Source organism: Carassius gibelio, chromosome B8 (genome assembly GCF_023724105.1).
Source record: "Carassius gibelio isolate Cgi1373 ecotype wild population from Czech Republic chromosome B8, carGib1.2-hapl.c, whole genome shotgun sequence".
NCBI lineage: Eukaryota > Metazoa > Chordata > Actinopteri > Cypriniformes > Cyprinidae > Carassius > Carassius gibelio.
This window is the reverse complement of record NC_068403.1, coordinates 15,082,226-15,106,546: the sequence shown is the minus strand read 5'-3', so window position 1 is coordinate 15,106,546 and position 24,321 is coordinate 15,082,226. Positions and strand designations below refer to the sequence as shown.

The 24,321-nt window shown below is 35.9% G+C and overlaps 1 long non-coding RNA gene across 1 annotated transcript in view; it reads right to left on the bottom strand.

Annotated features, from left to right (window-relative positions):
- Positions 1 to 548: 548 nt before the first annotated feature.
- LOC127963519 (uncharacterized) overlaps positions 549 to 24,321 on the bottom strand; it is a 29,691-nt gene continuing 5,918 nt past the window's right edge. Inside the window, exons 2-4 of the long non-coding RNA XR_008154853.1 lie at positions 5,229 to 5,419; positions 3,146 to 3,722; positions 549 to 1,777 (exon numbers count right to left, since the gene is read on the bottom strand). This is a non-coding gene — a long non-coding RNA (uncharacterized LOC127963519). The remainder of the gene's footprint in view (positions 1,778 to 3,145; positions 3,723 to 5,228; positions 5,420 to 24,321) is intronic.

The following is a 24,321-nucleotide window of genomic DNA, read 5'->3' as shown; positions in this document are numbered from 1 at the left end:
CAAGTCAAATATAATTAGCACACACTCTCTCGCTTTCTCTATCCCACTCTCTCTATATGCTGAGTAGTAAATCATTTTTATAGAGCATCTCTCACTTTCCTGTCAATCTACAGGCTAATTAAACTTGCTCTGGATCTCAGGATCAGAGGCGGATTAAGGTGGTCAGGGGCCCCTAGGCTGCTCTTTGTGTGAGCCCCCCCCAATCATTATCCTTTACTGGAGATATTTATTTAGTGCCATACATGGTCCACATGCAAATATTAAGGTGAACTGGCATACACACACACACACACACACTGAGACAGCCAATCCAACAGGGTTTCCTCTACATTCCCAGTGTCCCCACATAATTTTGTGAGACTGTGATTGGTACACATTTTTTTTCCTAATCTAGGGGGTTCTGTGGGTGTAAGACATTTTTGTTCATTTTAAATTTAAATGCATAAATCTGGTGCATTTTGAGAGCAGAGACAAGTGAATAGATCAATGAAGAAAAATGTGCACATTCTTATTAGTGGCACCGTAATTTATTTACTGGTTTCACAGACAATTTATACTATATTAATGCTTATAAAAGCTACAAATGGCATTCAGTCAAGACTCTTTCATTGTTTGATTATCATTAATGCCGACGCTTAAAATTCACTAATATCGATTTTGAATGCACGTACACATTTTACTTTCGGTTTCAATTTAGCAATCACGCGAACTCTCGGCAGCGCTGAGCGTGCATTTTACAATACAATACATTTATTTTGTCAGACGCTTTGCAATGAATCCTCTTTCGATGTTTTTTTATGGGCCAATGAGGATTTTTTTTGTTTGCCTAAAGAAAATGTAAAATAATAAAAAAAATAGTCCAGCCAATCCGAGGCCCCTGCACACGTGGGGCCCCTAGGCTGCAGCCTAGGCATGCCTGTGTGTAGGCCTGTCACGATAACAAATTTTTGTTGTGCGATATATTGCCCCAGAATAATTGCGATAATCGATATTATTGCCATTTTAAAGACCATTTTATGCCACTGAATATAAAATCATAATGTAATGGCATAAAATGCAAGGCAACAAACTTTAATTTTTGAGAATATTTAGATTGTGGAAATTAAGTATCCAAATAATAGATACCTTAAAAACTTTAATAAATAGTAAATAAACTTAGATCTATATGTATCTATATATAAAACAAAAAGTGCAAAGTAACGAGTAGAAAAAAAGAAAAATGCACAATGAACAATGATTTTTCCATCTACAGATTTTTCCCGCACCTTCTTTTCTATGTAAGTTAAAGGTGCACACTAATGTTGGAAATCACAGATCCTTAAACACAGATCCTTAAACCAAATCTGCAGATTAAACTTTTTTGTAGAAACGTGATTTAAATTTGAACAAGCTCCTCACGACTACACCACATTATGTACGAGAAGGTGCAAAAGACACAGGCACAAGTGGAATGTACAATAATATGTGCTATAAGTAAATATAATGGGCGATATATTGCATCACCAAAAATTATTGAGGTCATGTACATATATTGCGCGATAAATCGATATATTGGTTATTGCGACAGGCCTACCTGTGCGTTAATCCACGCCTGCTCAGGAGGGGCAGTTCACTACATTTGACAGAAACAACACTATTGCACTTTTCCAAACATTTACATTGACAACAGATTTCAGATCCATCCAGTCAGTGACAATGAGTGTATCAGCATAGCAAGGCCAGTCCCACATGCAGTGCTCGGGTTAAACCACTTTCACTCTAACAGCAGATCCAGGACCTGCACACAACAGAGCCAAATCAAATAAACTACTACATTCAGTGGTGATTCACAAAGGATTATTTCAGCAGCCAGTATCAGCGGGGCATCTGTGTGTTCCTAAGCCTTTTGCTCCCGACAACATCCTCCCTCATAGCGAACACATAACCAGCACTGTTAGAAGGAGTATAAACACGCACTGTGGCCCGAAGGGAGTTATATCAGCCAACCACATCAGCCAAGGCAATGCAATTACTGTGGAAATTATAGTTCCAACTTACAAATTCATATGGCCATATTCTGCAATATTCATTTTTTTTTCCTGTCTTTTATCTCTCTCCCAGAGTGATGTGGAGGATTTATAAAACGCTTTATCTTATTTGGTGCAATTTACTGATGCAAAAACAGCTTAAAAAGAAGAAAGTCATGACGTATGTCTGAAGACCACATTGTATTGCATTTTTGTATAGTTTAACTCAAATCGTTCCAGTCAGTCGAAACTTTTGTAATGAAACAAATTAACTGGATCACAAAACCGATCGAAATGATTCGCTCACTAATAAGTGTGAAGAATCTGTTCACGGCTCGATTCGAGTGATTCGCGAGTCAACTACTCGGTGACTCACTGAACTGCCAACTCATATTCGTTTCAAATCTAAGTTTTTAGACTTGTAAATCAATAAATATTAGCTACTGATATAATGTTTTGTTTAATGTAAATGCTAAATATAAGCTTATTTATGTTCTAAGTGTCATTTTATGAGGTAAATCAAGGCTGTAGCCTAAGACACTGAATCACAGCTCACAAGATTTGAATGAGCTGGTGGCTGTATGCGCGTGCCAGGCTATGTGCTCACTGGGACCAGAGACCTTTACTCTGTTTGCGCCCTTTCCAAGCAGGGTAAGCTGATTTACTAAGGGTAAGCCTGACTTTTTACATGGCATATACTGTTAATGCGGTAAGAAGACGAAGAGCGGTCAGACCACACACCCTCGCTCTCCCGCGCGCGCACACGCTAACTCATCACACTCATTGCCCTTTTTACTCTATGGTATTATTTCTTAATCACGCTTGACACCAAATATTCCAGCTTTATAGCTCCCAGGATGATTCTCAGGTTTACACACAGGCTATAGCCTACCTATTAAGTTTCAGTGACCCGCGCCCGATCACGATCAGAATGCATGACTCACTAAAGCAACTGTCATGGATCACTAAAACAGACTATTGGCTACCCGTTTATTTTACTAAACTGGTCAATGACTTTAATTAGAGTGGTACTATACACCATCCCATTCTTCTTTGTAGACATATACATTGTGAAAAATTCAATTTAAGCACATGTAAAATAAAAGCGTGAAACCAAATAAATGGCAAAAGCTGCATACCTGTTGGTGCGGTGGTCCGGATTATTGCCCAGCAGCAGCAGAGACGGGTCTCATTGCCCTAACATTATGAGTTATTCCATCCACGAACCGGAGAGGCTTGAGCAATCCGCTCTAAATGATCTCTCCTGTATCTGCTCCGCCAGAGACAGTCAGAAACCCACAAAAACAAAAACAAAAGTTCAGTCCTCTGATCACAAAAGCGCCCTATGTCCCCGCAGGGCGTCCGGGTGCGCGGAGACGCAAAGTTCCTTCTCTCGCAGCGTCTCAGATATTCATCTCAACTCAAATAAGAGCGGCGTGAAACTTCAGTGCTTTCGCGTCTGGTTTAAAAATCACACAGATGTTTGTAAAGGAGCCATCACCCCGCATAGTTTCCAGTTGGGCTTGTTTTGTCGGTGTTGGTCCGCGCTGGAGACGCTCTGTGCAGTATCTGCCGGTGCTGAAGGCAAAGGTCTGGAGCTCTGTGCTGCGCTGCCTCGCTCCCTGCGTGCTCTCCAGGGATGTGAGAAGGAACCCAACGCACAGTGAACCAGCGCCACTCAGCGGCGTCTGTGACAGCTATCCTTTTCTGTTTAACCTGCCATTTAAAAGCACACAACTTGATAAGTACAAATGAGCTTAAAGTGGTGAAAAACACACATTTCTAAGCTTATAAAAAGTAATTCAAAGAAAAGGGCACATTATTTGAGTTCACAAGTTCATCTGAGTGGCATAAGATTTAGCTAAACTTGCCATTTAAATGTCTAATAACTACATATTTGTTTTAGGTGGCAGGAAACACAGATGTATCCAACAATGATAAGTCATTTGAAAAAAAAAAGGGCGACTTATTTGAGTTCTTATGTAAATACCAGTAAAATATTACTTTAATCCACTGACTTTCACAATGTGTTGATAAAGGAATTTTTCTTATTAATTTTATAATTGCAAACTCTGAAAATGTATCCGTAAATAAAATATCCATTGATAAAATAATAATATATCCATCAATAAAATATATTGATTTGTTTCGAGTACCTTGGCTTGATTTTGACCGTTTTATTAAAGTAGAAATAATTAATAAAGTGCTCTTTTTTCAATAAAAAATGGTTCAATTGGGTTAAATGGTGTATAAATACCATAGATTCAAAAATAAATAGAAAAGTTCATTATAATAGCAAGTAATAGATTTGATTTAAATGTAAGGGTGGGCACCAAAATTCTTACCTTGACTGTGCAATGTTTTCGATGAGTTAAGATGATGCATTTGCTATCATATTATTTGAATGTATTATCATAATCACTGTTTTTAGTGCAGGTTTTATTGTTTACTTCACTTTGTTATTCTCCTAGTTATCAAGCTGCTCAGAACTGGGAAATTTGTACATTCGTACATGCGCAGGAAGCTTAATTTTGAAAGAAATAATATGAATAACACATAAAATCATGAAGTGTTACATATATTACAAAACTCATTTACTCAGTGAGTGCTTTTAGTGGGAAACTAAAAGCCATAACAAAATGTACTTTAATTAATGGGTCACAGAGCTACATGACTGCTTTATTGATTCCATGAGCCAGATATACTATTGCAAATGATTGCCACTGAATCCAGTGAAATGCCTCTCAGTCTTTACTGTACTTTTGCACTCGGGTCTCATTTTGGCACCAAACAGGCATTTGACAAAATGAACCCCCCTCAGCAGATGAAGATTGAACATTCTTGGCTCAGTTGGTCTGAGTGCCTCCCCCACAGCTGAAATTCAATAGAAGTCACAAAGAGTGATACATATGTGTTGGACTTCTTAAGTGATTTATAACGCGTGCAGTGTGTAGGGTGGACAAGTTTCCACTAGAGAAACTTTGGTGAGAGAGTGAAAGAGATATGCTGGATAAACAGGGAGATGGGGGAATGAGATAGACAGAGAGAGCGGGGATCAGACTGAGAAAGAGAGAAGGAGAGAAAGACATTTGGCAGACATTGTTAAAAGCCTTTCAGAAGGCATTTGCTGTTGTCGATACATTTGGCTCAAGTTTATTACACCTGAAAGTAACTAATGCTTTCCATTACACTTCAAAGCAAAGCTTTTCAGAGACATCTTACCGTCTCTACTCTCACTCGCTTTCTCTTCCCCTGAGGCTTTGGTCTGATCTAAGATCACTTGTGCATGTTCTTCCTGTAATAGCATTAGATGAGGCCAGAAGCTTTCAGATCAGCATTAAAATCAAATCCATCTGATGGGTCGAAGTGGTTTTATGGGCTGGTCTGACATGTTGAGCCAGTGACACCAGAATCTGTGAAAATATGAAGTGTCAGATATTGTTTAAAGCCAACATGTGTTTCAGACCAAAACAGAGCTCTATTTTTACTGATATCTCATGTGAGTGGCATCTCCTTTCATACAGACCGAGATGTGTGTGCGCGTGTGTGACAGAGTGAATGTACTGTTGACATGTTTGTTTGCTCTGAATTAGACCCTTTCACAGTAGGAGCGCTGCTAGACAGACACATCTGGGCTAAAGGCTAACAGGGGGTACAGCGCTGGGTTAACAGCTGTGTCTGGGGCAGGAGAGACATAAGCATAAAAACAGCAGTAAAAGGTAAAGAGAGAAGAAAAACTGATGCCGACAGTGCATCGACATAGACATTTTTATATTGCGATCATTACGATCACAAGGTGTAATCATTCCCTAACGTTCATTTTGTCGGCTTAAAAGAATAGTTCACACACACACATCTTATTTCATGATATAGTCATTTTATTTCGCAATAATTTCTATCCTGATATAGTCTTTTTTTGTTAATTTATCTTTACCATCAAACAATAAGAACACACAGTAGATTCAAGTAACAAACTAAAGGACAAATATAATAAAACGAAGAGAAAAATGAACAGTGTTTTACTCTGGAAATATGGCTCTTATTAAAATGCATTCTTAGAGTACCGGTATTACTAAAATGTGGAATTGTACCATTTTTAAAAGCAGGGCATCGCAATAACTTTTTAGTACCGTTATATCGTGCAACACTTTTTTTTGCACAAGAGGAACATTGCTGATCGGAATGCTGAATGATCAGTTAATAATTCCAAAGAGTATCTACAGTAATTGTTATGATATTGTAAAGCTGTTAAAGTAGTTATTAATTATGTACAGTCATGTACTTCTGCATTACATTTTAATTATACTTAATAAATGTGGAAGGGACAATGAAACATTTAGCTGAACTTAGCTTAGAAAAGTTTGCGACCAAACAAACACCCTCTGTTTAAGACCTCTAATTTAAACATAAGAACAAACTGTGAAATTGTCACAGCAGTCAGTTTGACCCCTGGAGACAGTAAAGGATGGTGTCTTTGGTGGTGTCAGCTCATCTGTCAACACTCATCAAGGTCAGTGGCCCTTTCCACAACACAAAAACCTCAACACCTCGATGTCTAAAACACTTCTAAACAGCAATTAATTAACCACACAGACTCTCTGAGCCAGCCTTCTGCCCCTGTGTATTTCGCAGGTCTGACAGAGATCATCAGAGCAAAGCTGCGTTTGTGATCTCAGCTTCAAACGGTTTAATTACAATAATTTAATGACTTACATACTCCAACCATTTATACACACAGTAATAATAATTATACACTTACTGGAACAACTAAACCCAGATGCATCGAGAGAAATCACAAAGTCTCTTTAATACCTCTGAGAGCAAAATACATCTTGTGAGACAGACCTTGCATGTGTTCAGTGGTGAACATGGTACTCAGATTCCATTAGAATTCATTGATCCATTGAACTCATATATTTCTAGTTATATTCTTTAAATATCAAATGAAAAAAATTGTCTTCATTTTGCCTATCTTTCTCTTTTAAATAAAATTTCTTTATTGGCATCTGTGGTTCCATGAAGAACCTTTCACATCCCTTTCCACTGCACAAATGGTTCTTTATTGCAGACAAAGGTTTTTAGGATTAATCAAATATTATTCATACTAAGTAAAAAAAAAAAAAAGATATTTTAAGAACTGTTTACGGAAAGTTTATTTGGGAAATGGTTCATCGATTGCATCGCTATTTTATGAAACCCCCTTTTGTAGCCTTTATTTTGTAAATGTATATGCAAGAGCAACCTATGAAGAACAGTGTTGTATTCCTGTATCAGTGAATGAATAAAAAGGGAGGGAGGAAGAGAGAGGAGGAAAAGAGAGAGCAAAGAAGTTCTTCACCCAATTAATAATTCAAACGGCACTGTAAAAACATTCCTCGGTGTCACCAGCTGTTGTATTCTTACACCTTAACCAAGCTGCTCCACCTCTTATTCTGTATATGCCAGTGTAACTGTGAGATGAACTCAATCTATTTGGCTCCAGTATCCCCAGTTGTGATGGGGTGGTTTGTGTAATTCATAGATCAGATGATATGTACAGCATGTGTGTGTGGTTTCACATGCATCTAAGCAACTCTTGAAAGTGGAAGCAAATGCATTTAATTGGAGTAGTGTGAGCACAAACTGTCGCAAGAGTTATAACAGAAAATTCAGTCTTCACTTGTAAATCCCAATTAAGAAAAAGTGCTTTCAAAAGCCTACATTTATAATACACTTCATACAGTGGATTGTTCATTAGTAAGGAGCAGGCTGTTCGCTTTCAGTAAGTCATGTTTCCACATTTAGAAATATAAGAACTTCATGTATAATAGCAGATGATGTCCAAACAAAAGATCTTAAAAGCTTAAAAAGAGCTCAATGCAGTGTTTTGTTCAGTTTATTATTGAGATTGCTTAAAGAAAATGGCTAGCTTCGATTTGATTAATAACACATTGCACGACTAAAGAAGATTCAAACCTTAAGCTAATGCTCGAAGCAGAAAAGAGCTTTCTGGTTTCAATATCTCTAAACATTTCAAAATGCATGTTTCTATATTATGCTTTAACTGAAATGTCTTGATTTCTCAGAAAGAGATTTCTGGGCTTGCTCAATTTAAAACATGAATTTGAGTCAAAACGCTGCTAACAAGAGCTATTTTTAAGGTTCTAGACATTCTTTTAATACATTGTTATTTTCAGAGAGGAGTTTTAGGACAGATTGTTCACAACTGTTTAGCAATTTACTTTTGTTAGAGTTAGCAACTGCAGCCCAGAATAATCCAGTGTTGGCATGAACAATTTAACAAACCTCAGCACATCCCCTTCTGCCATCTGTCTTTTTCTCCTCTTCTTACACACACACACACACACACACACACAGAGTGGAAGAAAGAAACAAAAATTTAGGTATGTAAATAAGAATATTACAAAATCCAGGTGTCTGTGTTGTACATGTGATTTATTTTCTATACTACAGTACAGCCACTTTTGGTTTGCTCACTGGAGATATTAAAGCACACTTTTCTGTGAAGTGGCTTACAAACAATATGATTTCTGAAACACCTAAGGGATGTCCCCACTTTTCACAAAAACAAATGTGTGTGTGTGTGTGTGTGTGTGTGTGTGTGTGTGTGTGTGTGTGTGTGTGTGTGTGTGTGTGTGTGTGTGTGTGTGATAGACTGGCTGCAACAGAAATCACCACTGGAGTTGTTCCAGTTTCGGTCTTCTGTTCTGTGAAAAATAAAAGAAGATATTTTGAGTATTATCTCAGTATCTGTTTTTACTCTCAATACAATGACAGTCAGGGAGGTCCAGTATAGACACCACTTTTGTTTATCGTATGGACTAAATCTATTGAAACAATCTTAAAAATATCTTCTTTTGTGTTCCACAGAAGTTAGAACATTTTACACATTTGGAAAAGAATGAGGTTAAAAGAAGATTTTTAACCTGTTAAATGTCACCCCGTCCCGTATACCGGACACCTACTTGACTATACTATATTACAATCAAATCTAATCTAATCTTGACAAACTATATATCGTTGGAAAGGTCTAAGACTCCCAAATATATATTTTACCAATATTTTTTGTTAAAAATTATGTAGGAAAGGTAATAGATGAATTTATGACAAGAGTGCACCCTCAGAAATCTACATTACAAAAGGAGCTTTGACCTTTGTTTAAAAAAAAAATACTTCCTCGTTGCCTTTTTCTCTATCACATTTTAGAAATCATCAGAAGTTATATATGACTTGAAAACATAAAATCTAAAAATTCATCCTTCAAAACCCATTTTAAAATCAGACATTGCATTACCATGTAAATGGTACATCAAAATCATGTTACAAAATGTTTTCAGTCATGAATTATAAAAATGTATGTTTGTATCATGCACATTCATGTCTATCTTCAAAAAGGTGAGTGACAGTTAACAGGTTAAAAGAATGTTTTATTATGCAAGGCTGCATGAAATTGACCAAAAGTACACGTAAAGAACATTGTAACAAATCGTTTTCTTCTAAACTTTGTATTCATCAAAGTATCCTGAAAACTTTCTTTATGATTTCCACAACAACATAAAGCAGCACAACTGTTTTCAACACTGATAATAATAAGAAATGTTTCTTGAGCACCAATTCATAATTTTAAAATGATTTAGGGATCATGTGACGGCTGTTGTAAATTTAACTTTCCATCACAGGGATAAATTACATTTTAAATTATATTAAAATTGAATTTATGTGATCATATTTGACAAAATAAAAGTTTTCACTGTATTTTTAATCGAAGGAATGCAGCCTTGGTGAATAGAGCCTTCTTTCAAAAACGTAAAGAAAAAAAATATCTAATAATAATCTTACCAACTCTGAACTTTTGAAATCTATACTAAGCTTGAATGTTTCATTTTTGTGCATACAGAATTCATTTTATTAAATTCCGACAAAACCTAAACAACAGGTGAAATAACTTTCAAGCACTGATGTCCATGTTTTCTCTTAAGATATGTGATGATTTTGCATATATTTTATTGAGAGATGTTGATAAATAAATAATAGCTATATAGTAATGGTCTCAGTGTCAATGATGGAGAAAAATACAAGGATCATCATGCAGAATATTCTACATCTGTTGTTTAACAATCAGATCAATTTATTTACTATACATTATTGCTATAGTGCATTTCCATAAAGATGTTATTTAGTGTTTTGTGCAGACAATATATACCCATAATGTAGACAAAACTCTCTCACACACAAACGCACACACACACACAGACACTAAACACAGTTCTCTCCAAACAGTTCTGTGTGTGTGGCAGGTGCAGATGAGTGCTTTTATAAAAGAATGATGTGATGCTCAGACGGATCTACTTCACCAGTTGCCTGTCAAGATAAACAGCGTGTCTCTCACACACACACTGTCTGATACTGAAATGCTTTCATTAATGTCACAGATATCATCAGGTGTGAGATTAAAAGCCTATGTGTGTGCGTTTAAGAAAAGAACGAGCGGCTGTATGCGCATGTTTCTGTCTGATAACTGATGATTAATGCATTAAATCAGATAAAGGTAGCATATGAGTTCACTGACTTGCTTTTCACTCACTCTTCTCTCATTAGCAATATTCACCAGCTCCTGCTGACAGCCACCATGTGCATGTCAAGATAAACCACACTATTAGAAAACAGCCATATAAAGCCCAGTAATGCACCCACACAGCTTTATAGACCCCGGTCCGTGAGAACATTTACAGAGCAGCATAACTCAAAAAGAAAGGGAGAATAATGATGAATTTCGTCGTTTATGTTTTTTAATACTTTCAGCACACTTGTGCTTATATCCTGTCTCATTTTGTTCCCATTTACACTTTTAAAAGCAACAAGGTGTGACAATTTAAAAGACATCTGAAGTCTAAAAGCATAATTGTGTGCGTGATGCTTCCTTTCTCTAACAAACAGAAAAAGATCTTTCTCTCCATTTATATGACTCATGTTGTTTGATATTCAACAAACTGCCTCCAAAAACTGACATAATGGCATTCTTACACACACATACAGAGAGAGAGAGACAGAGCGAGAGGGGGAGACTGGCACTTCTAAAATATCAGCATTAGCATATGAAAGCTGCATCTGCGTGTCTGTTTGTGTCTGCGTTGTGTACGGTGGTTTGCTGTACGAGGCACAGTGGAGTGTGGAGTGATATTCTACTCTGGGCTGAACATGGCTGTGTATGAGTCACAGTTAGCTAAAGGTGATGTCCTACGGGACTCCTAAAAAGCCGGCCCGCACACACATATTATCCATGCCAACATCTGCCTGACAAAAGGGCATTTGTGGAGGATAGACGTTTTTCAGGAAACCAGGCTCATGTCCAATTATTCTGGCATCAGTTTCATGTAATTCATGCCTTCCTGAGTCAGTAGCTGGAGCTGTCCACTGTACTGTGGTGCTGAAACTCTTCATGGGCTGCCTACAGTATTGGCATGGTGGGGGTTTTCTGATCTTTTTTTTTTTTTTTTTCATCAGGATTGTAGGTTAAAGGAGTAGTCCAGTATTTTAAAAATATTAAATAAAAATGAAAGTTTGTTTATAATTTACTAACCCTCAGCCAATCCAGGACATAAATTCAATTAAAGTTCAATTCAAGTTGCATAGTGCTTTTTACGATACAAATCATTGCGAAGCAACTTAAAATGAGTGAAATAAATAATTAAGTTTCTTCGATATTTAGTAGTAGCTTATCAGTGGTGACTGTCGGTTTATGTGCATGTGGCAGAAATATGGAAAAATCAATTACAAACGTAATCAAACAGACGATAAACACTATTAACAGCAATTATTATATGATGCAGTCACACTTATAGCAAAAATTGGTTGTTCTGTATATATAAATGAGTCATGAGAACAAATTTGGGAAATTTAACAGTACATTACTTGCTCAACAATGGATTCATGGTAATGAATGGGTGCCATGAGAATGAGATTCCAAAGAGCTGATAAAAGCATCACAATAAACCAGAAGAAGAAAACTCATTCACGTCTTGGATAGCCTGAGAGTGACTAAATTATCAGCAAATTTTCATTTTTGTGAATTTGTAAGGTCCCTAATTGGTCATGATCTCTTCAGATTTTACAGATCTGATGTGATGAATTAATTTTTAAAGGTACAAATGTGTCCCGCTGCAATATTTCGAATCACTTTGACCCTGAAACACATACACAAAACAAATAGTTTTATTCACTAAAATAAACATAAAGTCTCATACTTTATGCCATTACTTTCTAAAGCAAACTGATGGCGAGACTTCAGCCAAGTATGGTGACCCATACTCAGAATTAGTGCTCTGCATTTAACCCATTCAAAGTGCACACACACAGAGCAGTGAACACACAAACAGAGCAGTGGGCAGCCATTTATGCTGCGGCACCAGCGGAGCAGTCGGAGGTTTGATGCATTGCTCAAGGGCACCTAAGTCGTGGTATTGCCGGCTCGAGATTCGAACCTACAATCCTAAGATTTGGAGACAAACTCTCTATAGGCCACGACTCCCTAGTGTGTTTCTGTTTCAAAGTGGCTTAGTGATGGAGCAGGTCACAAATATTCCATGTAGTCTGTTGTTTAATATAATATGAATTATATACTAGAAATGAATTACGCGCAAAGAACCTTTTAAAAACCAGAGAAACTTTTTTCATGTATTATTTTATTAATAGACTTTTTAACTCACTGAGATATATATATATATGTATATCTATCTATCTATCTATCTATCTATCTATATATATATATATATATATATATATATATATATATATATATATATAGATAGATAGATAGATAAATAAACTGATCAAAAGTGACTGTAAATACATTTATAATGTTACACATTTCCATTGAAATTATTCTATTAAATTTAAAAAATTCTAATATATTTAACAGCACAGTGATATGAATTCTGAAGATATTAGCTTTGCCATTACATAAATAAATTACCTCATATACATCTTCTTACACAGTTACACTTGCCCAGCACTACTGCTCCATTACCCATAATCCCTCAGTCAACTATCTCAACACTGTCAAACACAGAACTCTATATTCATCCAGTCTCTTTCTCTCTATCTTTCTCTCTCTCTCTCTCTCTCTCTCTCACACACACACACACACATACACACACACACACACATAGTTGTACTGTGAATGTGTGAGTAGGTGGTGCAACGACAGAGATGAGCAGAGGGTCATTATCAAGAAACAGACACATGTTACCGAAAAGGAACACAGACAGGTGGACATAGTTCAAAATCCAAGACATTTTCAAAAAGTTTCTGCCTTTTTAGAAGCACTAATCAGACCGGAAGCAAGAGAGAGAGAGAGAGAGAGAGAGAGAGAGAGAGAAAGAGGCCTGAGAAAGTAAGTTCTCTGTGCAGAACAAATGCACAGTAGCTTATTAGAGGAGAAGAGAGGTTTCCTCTGCGGCTTTACAGTCTGAGTGAGCACCCAATTTACAGAAGGCTTGAAATGTGGAAGGTCAGAGAGACACAGATCAATTATGTATTAAACTGATCTGAGACTGTTAAACATCTTGATGAAGCTGACTGTTTTGTTCATTCAAAGACAGACTGTTTTGCTCAGTTGCAGGTTTACGATGCTGCCAGAGGAACAATTTTTTCCTAGTCATGATCCTTGCATCTCACAGAATTTCCGCTCCAAAATGATTTTCATTTAGAGACTAATCTCCTAATATCACTCTTTTCATCCATCCATCCTTCTGTTGTTTTATCCTTCCTTCTTTTCCTTATCCTCTCATACCTAATCCTTCTCTTGTTCTCCTGCTAGTGGCATGCGACGGTCGTTTTTGTATTCCGGTTTCTCCATAATCCAAAGCATTTCAGGAAAAACAAGTAAAATCTGGGATTAAGTTTCGGTGGCCTTGTGGTGGAAGACAAATCTCTCACTCTTACTGGCTGTTTATCGCACCGCTTTCTTCACAAAAGCTGCTTTTGTACTTATCAGGATAAAATCAAGCGAATGCATGTGGAAGTCTAGGGGGTGATGCACACACACATACAAAAAAAGTCCTCCTGGGACTCTTGTGGGCTGCTTTTAGTAAAAGAAGATGCTTGCAGATTGGAATCAGAAACAAAGAGCACATCCATCCAAAGAAGGATTAGCAGTTTTATCAAAGAAGAACAGACTTTATTGGATAAGTAGGTTGAAATGTAAGGCTTTCAAGATAACAGAAGTTATTATCTGAACCCTGGCCATCAGGATAAAAGGACAACAAATGTTAATGTCTGTAAAGTGGGGGAATATATATATATATATATATATTTGCATTATTATTATCATTATTATTATTATTATTATTATTATTATTGTTTTTAATAACTAAATATTTAGCAATATTATATGGGTCGATGGTGTGACACTCATTTTGTGGTTCTGTTTATTTTATTCTATTTCTTTAATTTTATCATTATTATTATAACAAATTTAAGTACCATACTACAGTATATAAATACTGTCTGAAAAAACTCACCAACATGCAGAAACATGTAGGGAATCTTTTTTTCAATGTTGACATATAAACACTAATTCACAATGTAACGCTGTAAATGTTTAATTTGGCCCAGTTTCACAAACTATTCATTCACGTCTCAAAACAAAGACAAAAACTATAAACACGTTTTCAATACTGTTCCAAGTTTCTCAGTGTTTTTCTCAATTAGAAAACACAAGCAGGCAATATAATTAAATAAAGTCATCCTTTAACCTAAAACCATTTATCCACTTGTGAACTCTGAAGTAGCAAACTGATGGCACACCAATCAGAATCTTAGAATAACATAAATATGGCCAAGTGATAATGTGCTTTGGAAAAGAAATCCTAGCGATGGGAGACAAAGAGGAAGGGAAAATGAAGAGGACGGGGTCAAAGGTAATTTGTTCCTGAAAAACAAAGCAGTACATTTGACCATGTTTCTTGTGCATGGCATGACCATGAGGGAAGCTGGCATACAGGGTCATCTACAGGATGTTTTACTACTTACAAATACAGTGCAATTACAGTGCACAGTAGCCGAACTTCTGATTAGAGAACTGATTAGTATCTCTGTTTAGTATCTCTGTATACTTTGCAGAACTGAGAGACAAGTCTTTTGTCAGAAGACTAAGAAACTGCTATGTCAAATATGGTTCACTACTGTAATGCAGTTTTGGTAAGAATGTGGAATTTATTTATTTTTACTGTACTGTGATAGGATACTATACTGTATTGAATACCAAGTTCATTTTCAATTCCTTAGAATGTGAACTTTTCTCTTCTAGTGCTTTTCATCTACTTTAAGATCAATTTACAGTAGTGTAATGAAAACAAACTTTTCTAAAAGCTTATTGTTAAATTTGTTGTGTACTGTAATAGACAATGACTTGCAAAATGATTTGTCAGTGTCAGTGACATACAACCAAGTATTGGTGACCCATACTCAGATTTTGTGCTCTAAGAAGTGCACACACACAGCAGTGAACACACACACAGAGCAGTGGGCAGCCATCTATGCTGCAGCACCCAGGGAGCAGTTGGGGGTTCGGTGCCCTACTCAAGGGAACCTTAGTCTTGGTATTGCCGGCTCGAGACTCAAACCCACAACCACTAGGCCACGACTTCCCCATGTCAAATATTTAAGGATAAGCAAATAGGATTTCACAAACCAGCTGCTACCATTATATCACTGAGGTCATTAAAGTAATTGAAAACACATGCAAACTTTCACACAAAACGCATAGTGAGAGTACTTGAGCGCTTGCCACTTCAAATCCTCAACGGTGCTAAAACATCCAAAAATATTCTGCACCACCTGTTGAAAGTCAACTACTGGCTCCTCGTCTCTGTGCAGAGCTCTCACAATAAAACCTGTGTGGTATTCATCAGCATTAAACACAATGCAACAGCGACGCTTTTTTATCTCAGGAAACAAAAAACAGACATCTGTTCGCAGCCCTCTATGCCTGCACTGCTTTTATGGATCTCTAATTTAATGTGTCCCTTCTGTTCTGCAGAATAATATCACACACAGCACTGCTTACAGCTGGATCATCATCACTTAACAATAGGCAATTATCGGCGCTCTAACCAGCAGCTGCACTCTCTGAAGGACAAAGAGGAATTCCAAACTGTCCAAAGTTGAAAGAGCTGCTAAACAACATATTATTCTTTCCATATGACTTTAGAAAGAATGACTTTTGCCCACCAATTAACAGTAACCATATGTTGCAATGTTGCTCATTTATGGAACTATAACTGCTGTTTATATTAGCCTTTAGCACCTCAAAGGGCATATTTATAATGAGCAGCACATAATCTCTCAGTTATCAATAAGAAATGTTAAAAGCTGGCTGGCTGTTTCATGTGATTTGTATGAAATATCAAGACCATTTAAAAAACATCTGCATCTTAAGCTTCAGAATTATTTTCTAGAGAGAGAGAGAGAGAGAGAGAGAGAGAGAGAGAGAGAGAGAGAGAGAGAGAGAGAGAGAGAGAGAGATAGCAGATCTGTCCTGTAAAATCTTACTGCCACCTAGTGGTCCGTTTCATAGTTTTATATAGTTTAATTTTCGGACATTCATTTAAATATTCAATTACTCATTAAAGTAATTAAAACCGATCAGGAACATTATATTGAAGTTTTATTTATTTATTTATTTGTTGTTGTACATGGGTTACTGACATGTTTAAACATAAAAATAAAATAAAAATCAGAAAAGGAAAGTTGAATGGCTGTTTATCAAAAAGATGATTTCAGGAGTTCATGCTTACTTATTACTAGCTGAAGTATGATCATACATATTTGGTGTGCTGTCCGGGGAGAGGCTCTGAGTGCGCTCCACCGGTGTTAATTAGGCTAAGTATCTGATGCTCCTCCTGAACCTTGTTAATAAAACATCATTTTGTGTCACAATATTGTATGGGAAAAAATCATTTTGTTGTACAAATGGCATCCATAGTTTGCATAAGCTTAGAACCCACAATATTAGAAAGAAAATAGTGCAAGAATTGAATAAAAAACATCATCCACATGAACTGCATATACAAGCAGAATATATCTTCATGTCGAGTCAGCAGCAGTAGACTATACTTTTGTAATAGTTTCTTTCCCAAAGTTTTGTTCAATTTGATTTTTTTTTTTCCTGAGGATGCTGCTAATAATTTCCCTACCTTTTCACATTCTCTTTGCATTTTATATTTAATAATATCTGAAGCTGAACAAAGACATTTTCTCACATTTAAATTGATAATTGTGATCGTAAATAAATTGTAAATTGCTGAGAGATGTATGCACTGTATATTGTTATGGGAGTTTTACATGGGAAATGAATTATAAAGAAAACAAATTAAAATAAATATTGTTTAGTGTGTTCTCAACCTTACAGCTTCACTGCCACATAGCGATAATGCTTTTAATATGCTAATGATAGAATGGGTTATTATTGAATTTTTATAACTGTTTGAGCAATAAATATTTTACTGAAAATATTGACCTTGAACTTGGAGCTCAAATGCAAATTCTTAAAAAAGAGAAAAATGTTACCTTTCCGTGTGACTGTGCATAAACTAGTATGTACCACAAAAGTATCAAAACTCATTTACAAATTTTGTAAAATTGGATTTAATTTTAATTCTCTACTAATGAATTTTTTATTATTATTATTATTACAAAACTGCAATTATATGGGCTAATTTTATCAAGGTTTGAAATCCTAGAGAACATGCGTAACATATATTAAATATCAGTTAATAGCCTACATAATTCAGTATTACGGACTCATTCTTCATTGATTTACTCGCTAAATAATCAGCTCCCTATTAATTTTGTCGGTCTCTCAACCATATTCAAACACAGCACTGTTGTATTTCCTTTGTACATTCCACATAGATCATCACCCACTCATTTACATTGATGAGTTACAGCTCTTGAGACAGTACTCTTATTAAAATAACTGACCTGATGTCTACTTCATTTATAAACTCTCTGTTTGGACGTGAGCAAAACAGAAGAAACAAAATAGAGCAAAAAGTAATGATTTATGTCCTCTAGATGTTGACTCTCTTATTTTCAAGAACGAGGAGAACGTGAGTGACACAGGAACAATTTATACAGGAACAGTGAAGATAAGAACAGTTCACCTAACAAACTCCTCTTTAACAGAACCTGCAGAGAAAATATTAAGATGCACAAGACAAACTCATGATACACATGACTTTTCCTCAGCACCTGCGTAATAACGTTGCTGTGTAATCTGAGAAAGAAAGAGCAGATCTTTAGATCTGACTCATCATCAGAGGTCTACAGTTCTGTTGTTTTCTGCTGTTGCAGGATCAGCAGCCTTACATAAACAGCAGGTGACGCTTTAGTTTCACAGCAACAGAAGTCAGAAGACAGAAAACAGGCAAACAAGTAAAACATAATCGCAAACAAAAGCTAACCTTGCAATTCTATCAGTGGTGTAGCATCTGGAATGTTGTTCCAGGAACATGTTGTTCTTGGTGAAATCACGCTCACCGCAGGTGCATATGGGCCTGGCAGTTTGGGGGCCCGCCGAGCCCAGGGGAACTTTTTGTTGAACTGGGGAGTGAATAGAGCTCTGTACAGGACCGGCTCTTGTCCAACATCTTACCAGAATTCTCACCCCAATTCTGACTGGAGACATGTCTTTCTTCCCTCTTTTCTCCATACACAGCTGCTGTTGCAGCCATTACAATATTTAAGTTTTGGTTTTTAATTGCAAAGTGGTCATATTTAACTTCTTTATTATATTAATTTAGAAATATGTTTAGAACATTTACTGTTTGTTAAATTCTTTTTTTTGCTTTTCTTTTTAAGGAACAAACGGCCCGATGCATGAAGCGTGATGAGCATATGTTTAATCAATTTAGCCTTCTTCTCAAATAATCACAACTTGCCTAAAATAAAATCTGTGGATTAAAAACTTCACTTCATGCTTTTAACCATATTAATAAAAAAAAAAGCGCGATCTCTCTCTCTGTCTTAGTGGTTAGAAAAAAAATACGTAATTTTTTATATATATATATATATATATATATATATATATATATATATATATATATATATATATATATATATATATATATATATATATATATATATATATATATATATATAGTGCACTTCACACTTACTGTAATTTTCTTAACAAGAATCGACAATAGGGCCTAGGTGAAGTGAACCGAGCTGGACATTTGGGGAGGGGGGACTACAAATTGTTTTGCATATGGGCCCGGGGGTGACTTGCTATACCACTAACTTCAATTCTAAATCATTTGACATATCTTAAACTCACTAAGTCAGTATAGGAAATTGTATTTCCTTTATGATTATCTGTGAACAGAAATGCACTGTACCTTTAATTTCAACAACAATGCAACTAGAGACGATTTCCTGTTTCTTATTACACACAGCAGGTTGTCATCTTAGGGCTATATAGATAAAGTCATCACATCATAGTTTAATATTGTCATCTCTATGGAAACAGCAAAGTGCTGACAGATTGTTGACAGAACACCATAACAAGATGATAAAGTTAGACAATCTTTGAGTTGGCTTGAAAAAGCCTAGCCAGAAAGTTTGTATAAGTTTTAAAAGCTTGAAGTATGAAGATTTTCAGACCAGCTTTTTGTGACTGTGTGAAGCCCCTACTTATGGGTTTTTTTTTTTTTTTTTTTGTCTACAGCATATAAGACATGCCTGTTATTACAAATACCTGCATGGGTGCCCAAGTGCTCCACGAGGGGTGTGGAAACTTCATTGGCATGGATTAAGATGTTCATGCGACTGCCAGTTGTGCGTCACTGCACTGTTGACTAGACGTCACTGCAGCAACGCTAACTATGTCGGTGCTTACCAAAAGATTTTTTAAACCATAGTCCATCACTCTCTTGTAAAATAAAGGTGTATGTGGTAGTGCTGGTCCCTTCAATTTAGTTCAGCGACTTTGTGGGGCGTATTCAAGGACAGGCTTTAAGATGGTTTAGATCCTACCTGTCCGATCGCTACCAACATTGTTTATTTAAATGGGGAGTCATCTCATTTATTACCAGTAAAATATGGAGTGCCACAAGGGTTCTGTCCTAGGTCCTCTGCTATTTTCAATATACATGTAGCTCCTTGGTAATATTATTAGAAAATACGAGATTAGTTTCCACTGTTATGCTGATGATACTAAACTATATAATCAACGAGACCAGATGAAACTTCTAAATTAACTAAGCTGAGTGTGTTAAAAATATAAAAGATTGTATGACCAATAAATTTATCCTATTAAATTCGGATAAAACAGAGATAAAATAAATATTATTACTTACCTATAAGGCCCTAAATGGTTTAGCTCCTGCATACCTATCTAGTCTTCTACCACGCTATAATCCATCACGCTCCCTAAGGACAGAAAATGGTGGACTTTTGATAGTAAACTCTGGAAAAGCCTTCATGATAATGTTCGGCACTCAGAGACACAGTCTCTGTTTAAATATAGATTAAAAACACATCTCTTTCCCCAAGAATTATTATGCTTTAACTTGGGTAAAAATAATTAATTTTACTTGGCTGGAACAGCAGCTACACTAATTATGTCTCTATTTGTTTCTCTGTTTTGCCCAAGTTTTACACAAGCTTCAGTCTGGACCCAGGACACCTGAGAAGAGATGATGTCAAACCCCCAGAGGACCTCAGATGATGCTAACCCTGAAACAGCATACAGAACTACCACATTTTGCTATGAGTGTGATTCCATCATATAATATTTGCTGTTAATAGTGTTCATTGTCTGTTTGATTATGTCTTTAATTTATTTTTCCATACATTTCTGGCCATATGCACATAAACTGGGTCACCACTGATAAGCTACTACTAAATATTGTAGAAACTTAATTTTCTGTAAAGTTGCTTTGCAATGATTTGTATTATAAAAAGCGCTATACAAATAAACTTGAATTGAATTGACAAATTTGGAAAAAATATTGATACATTTATTAAAGAAAATATCCAGCAAGATATATCCTAAACCCTTAAAGACATCATTTTTTAATACTTTGATTCTGATCCTACAAAAAATAAAGCTTGTTTTGTTATAAATGTAATTTACTTTCTTACCACATCCATAAATGTAAGTTCACTAATAACAAACCGATTTTTATTGTTTTTATTTAAATATTTTTACATTTATCTTAATACTGTTTCATCTTCAGTAAATAAGAAAGCAAGAAGAACTACTTTAATTTGTAATGATTTTAATTTGTACAATTTAATTGATGTATAAATTATCATCTTACCCTCATGGTTTACTTTTTTCTCTCTCTTTTTAGTTTTTCGTATTTGACCATTATTTTGTCTTACCAACAATCATTATTGTTTTCTTTTCTTTTCTTAATTTTCTTTTTGTATTCTGAAGACATTTATGCATTTTGATACATGATACAACGTGTTATGCAATTACTGCCATCTCTGTTCTGTTTATAAGCATAATAATAATAGAAAAAAAAAACATTTAACTTAAAAAAAAAAATAAAAAAATAAAAAAAGAGTTTCTTCACTCTTCAGCAGATGGCGCAAGAGCACGATATCCCATAGTCATGCTGTACATTGTTTCCCTTCTTCTGGGAACAGTAGTTATATGCGTTACTTACATGACAAAGGATTATCAGGGCTTTCTATGTACAGTGGCGGCTCCATATCCTTCACACTGCACTTTCATGTCAGGTATATTATGCATTTTTATTGACATTTTTACATTTATTTCCAGATAGATATTATTGAGTTTACAGGCTAAAGTGGTCTTGCTGTTGTAAACACTGTTGCTATTGTAGAAAAAATATTTGCATCACATTTAAAATATAATTATATTTTAATTCATTTCTGAATTGTTTTTATTTTTATAATGATAATTCAGAGAATGAGAAAATCTGAATAAGCCTTACCAGTGTTGTGATAATTATTTTTACATGTTAAAAATAAATAAGTACTGTAATATAATAAAAGTTTAGTCAAATAACATAAAAAGACCAGACCCCTCGATGCCTGTGAAACTTTTCTCCCTCTGGGGGGGCGTGTTAAGATGGCGGAGAGATAAGTCGAACTTTTTACAGGCTCTGATGTAATTGTGCAAAAGGCCGTCTATTCTTAGTCTACAGTTTTTCTTTATTTAAGATTATTTATTTACTCTGTTTTCTGTTATTACATTCGTGAGTTTTTTTGTTTATACGAGTCTATTCGCTTGTCTTTTTTGCTGCACTCGCTGAAGCGTTATGGCGGCGAAAACTAGAGAACATGCTTATGCTGGAATAGCTTCAGGTGAAGAAAGAGATGAACCTATCGATACGATGGAGATTGAAGTGTCGTCTGCTAAAGATGTTAGACAGAAGACTATGCCTCATACCCCTCTCAAAAGTCCTGGACCCAAAAGAGTGAAAGCAGTACAGGAAAAGGAAAGTGATGATATTTCCACTAGCGTTCTGTACGCCGCCATCCAAAGCCTCAGTCGTAAATTCGATGAAAATTCTGAATACATTCGTGCCTTTGAATTCCAACTGAAAGTGAACACTGATGCAATTGTCAAAATTTCCGAGTCTCTGGATGCCAATACGACGGCGTTGAAAGGTGTTAAGGAGGATGTGGTTAATTTGAAATCACAGGTAACTCACTTACAGAAGGAAAACGAAGTGTTGAAACAGAAATGTGTGGAGCATGACCGATACAAACGCAGGTGGTGTTTGAGGCTAAATGGAGTTCCAGAAAGAGAAGATGAGGATGTCAGAAGTGTCGTGATTGATATCTTGTCTCAGATTGTCCCTCACTCTCCAGAACAATTGCAGAATACTGTGGACACAGTTCATCGCCTTGGCAAAAAAGTGAAGGGTGCAAGACCGCGACAAATCATCATTCAGTTTGGCATGAGATTTGTACGTGACATGGTTTGGAGAATGTCAAAGAATGCACCGGTCTGCATGGAGAAAAAAATTCGTTTTAGAGAGGATTTTTGCAAGGACGACCGGGAGGCTCATGCTCGTCTATGGCCTAAAGTTGAGGAGGCAAGAAAGAAAAACTTGAAAGCGTACCTTCGCGACGGATATGCAGTGATTAATGGTCAGAGAGTGACAGCTTAGTTAGTGGTGAATGAAGTGATGTGCTAGCTTTTGGGTTACTTTAAATCTGTGAGGAGAATAGGTTCAATTGTCTACTAAGGCACAGTTAGGCTATGTCGTATTCAGGATCATGCGATTGTATGGATCTAGGTATTTCATTTAGAATTCTATTCAAAGTTAATATCGAATATATTATTTGTACGTCATTCTTTAAGGCTTATTTTGAGTTCGGTTTTATCGGCCTTAAATGTGTTATTATATGCCTGTGTAAGAGGAACGATATTTGATCTTCTGCAAAATCTATAATTAGTTTTTTTTTTCTTTTTTCTTTATTCTTCTTAATTCAAGTTTATGTCTTTTTCTCTGTTCTCTCTAAATGTTCGAGGTATTAGGTGTAATGTTAAACGTAAGGCACTTTTTCTTTTTTGCAAGGAGCAAGTAAAAGTAAATTGTTTCTTTCTTCAAGAGACTCATTCAACTGATGTAGATGTAAGATTTTGGAAATCACAATGGGGTGGAGAGGCTTTATTCTCTCATGGAACTTCTCACTCAGCAGGGGTCGCTTTTTTGTTTAAACGGATGGACAGCAAAATTGTTGCAAGTTCAAGCGATAATGAGGGTCACTGGATAATGGTGGTTCTTGAATCAAATGAATGTAATTTAATTTTGATAAATGTTTATGGTTACACTAACAAGGCCGCTAATAAGTTGTTTTTTCAGAATATGGCTACAAAAATTGATGTCTGGAAGAACACATATTTTACAGATAAAATTATTATTGGAGGGGATTTTAACGCTGTTGCAGATGAATGGCAGGATAGATACCCCACTCCTTTCACCACATTTTCCTATAACCCCCTGATTTATAATATATCTCAGTTTCTTGATTTAATTGATGTTTGGCGTGTACAGAACCCACATAAGAAACAATTTACATGGGGTTCCTTTTCAGGGCGCATTCAGCGTTCCAGGTTGGATTTTTGGTTGATAACTAGTAATCTTCTTTCTTCTACATTTGAGTGTAATATTTCTCCTTCAGTTTTAACTGATCACAGTGCCATATCACTATCTCTTAGGAGTAATGACAGCTCAACGTCTACAAGAACTCACTGGAAGTTTAATAATAATTTACTAAAATGTGAATCTTTTTGTAATTCTATTTTGTTAATGATTAATAA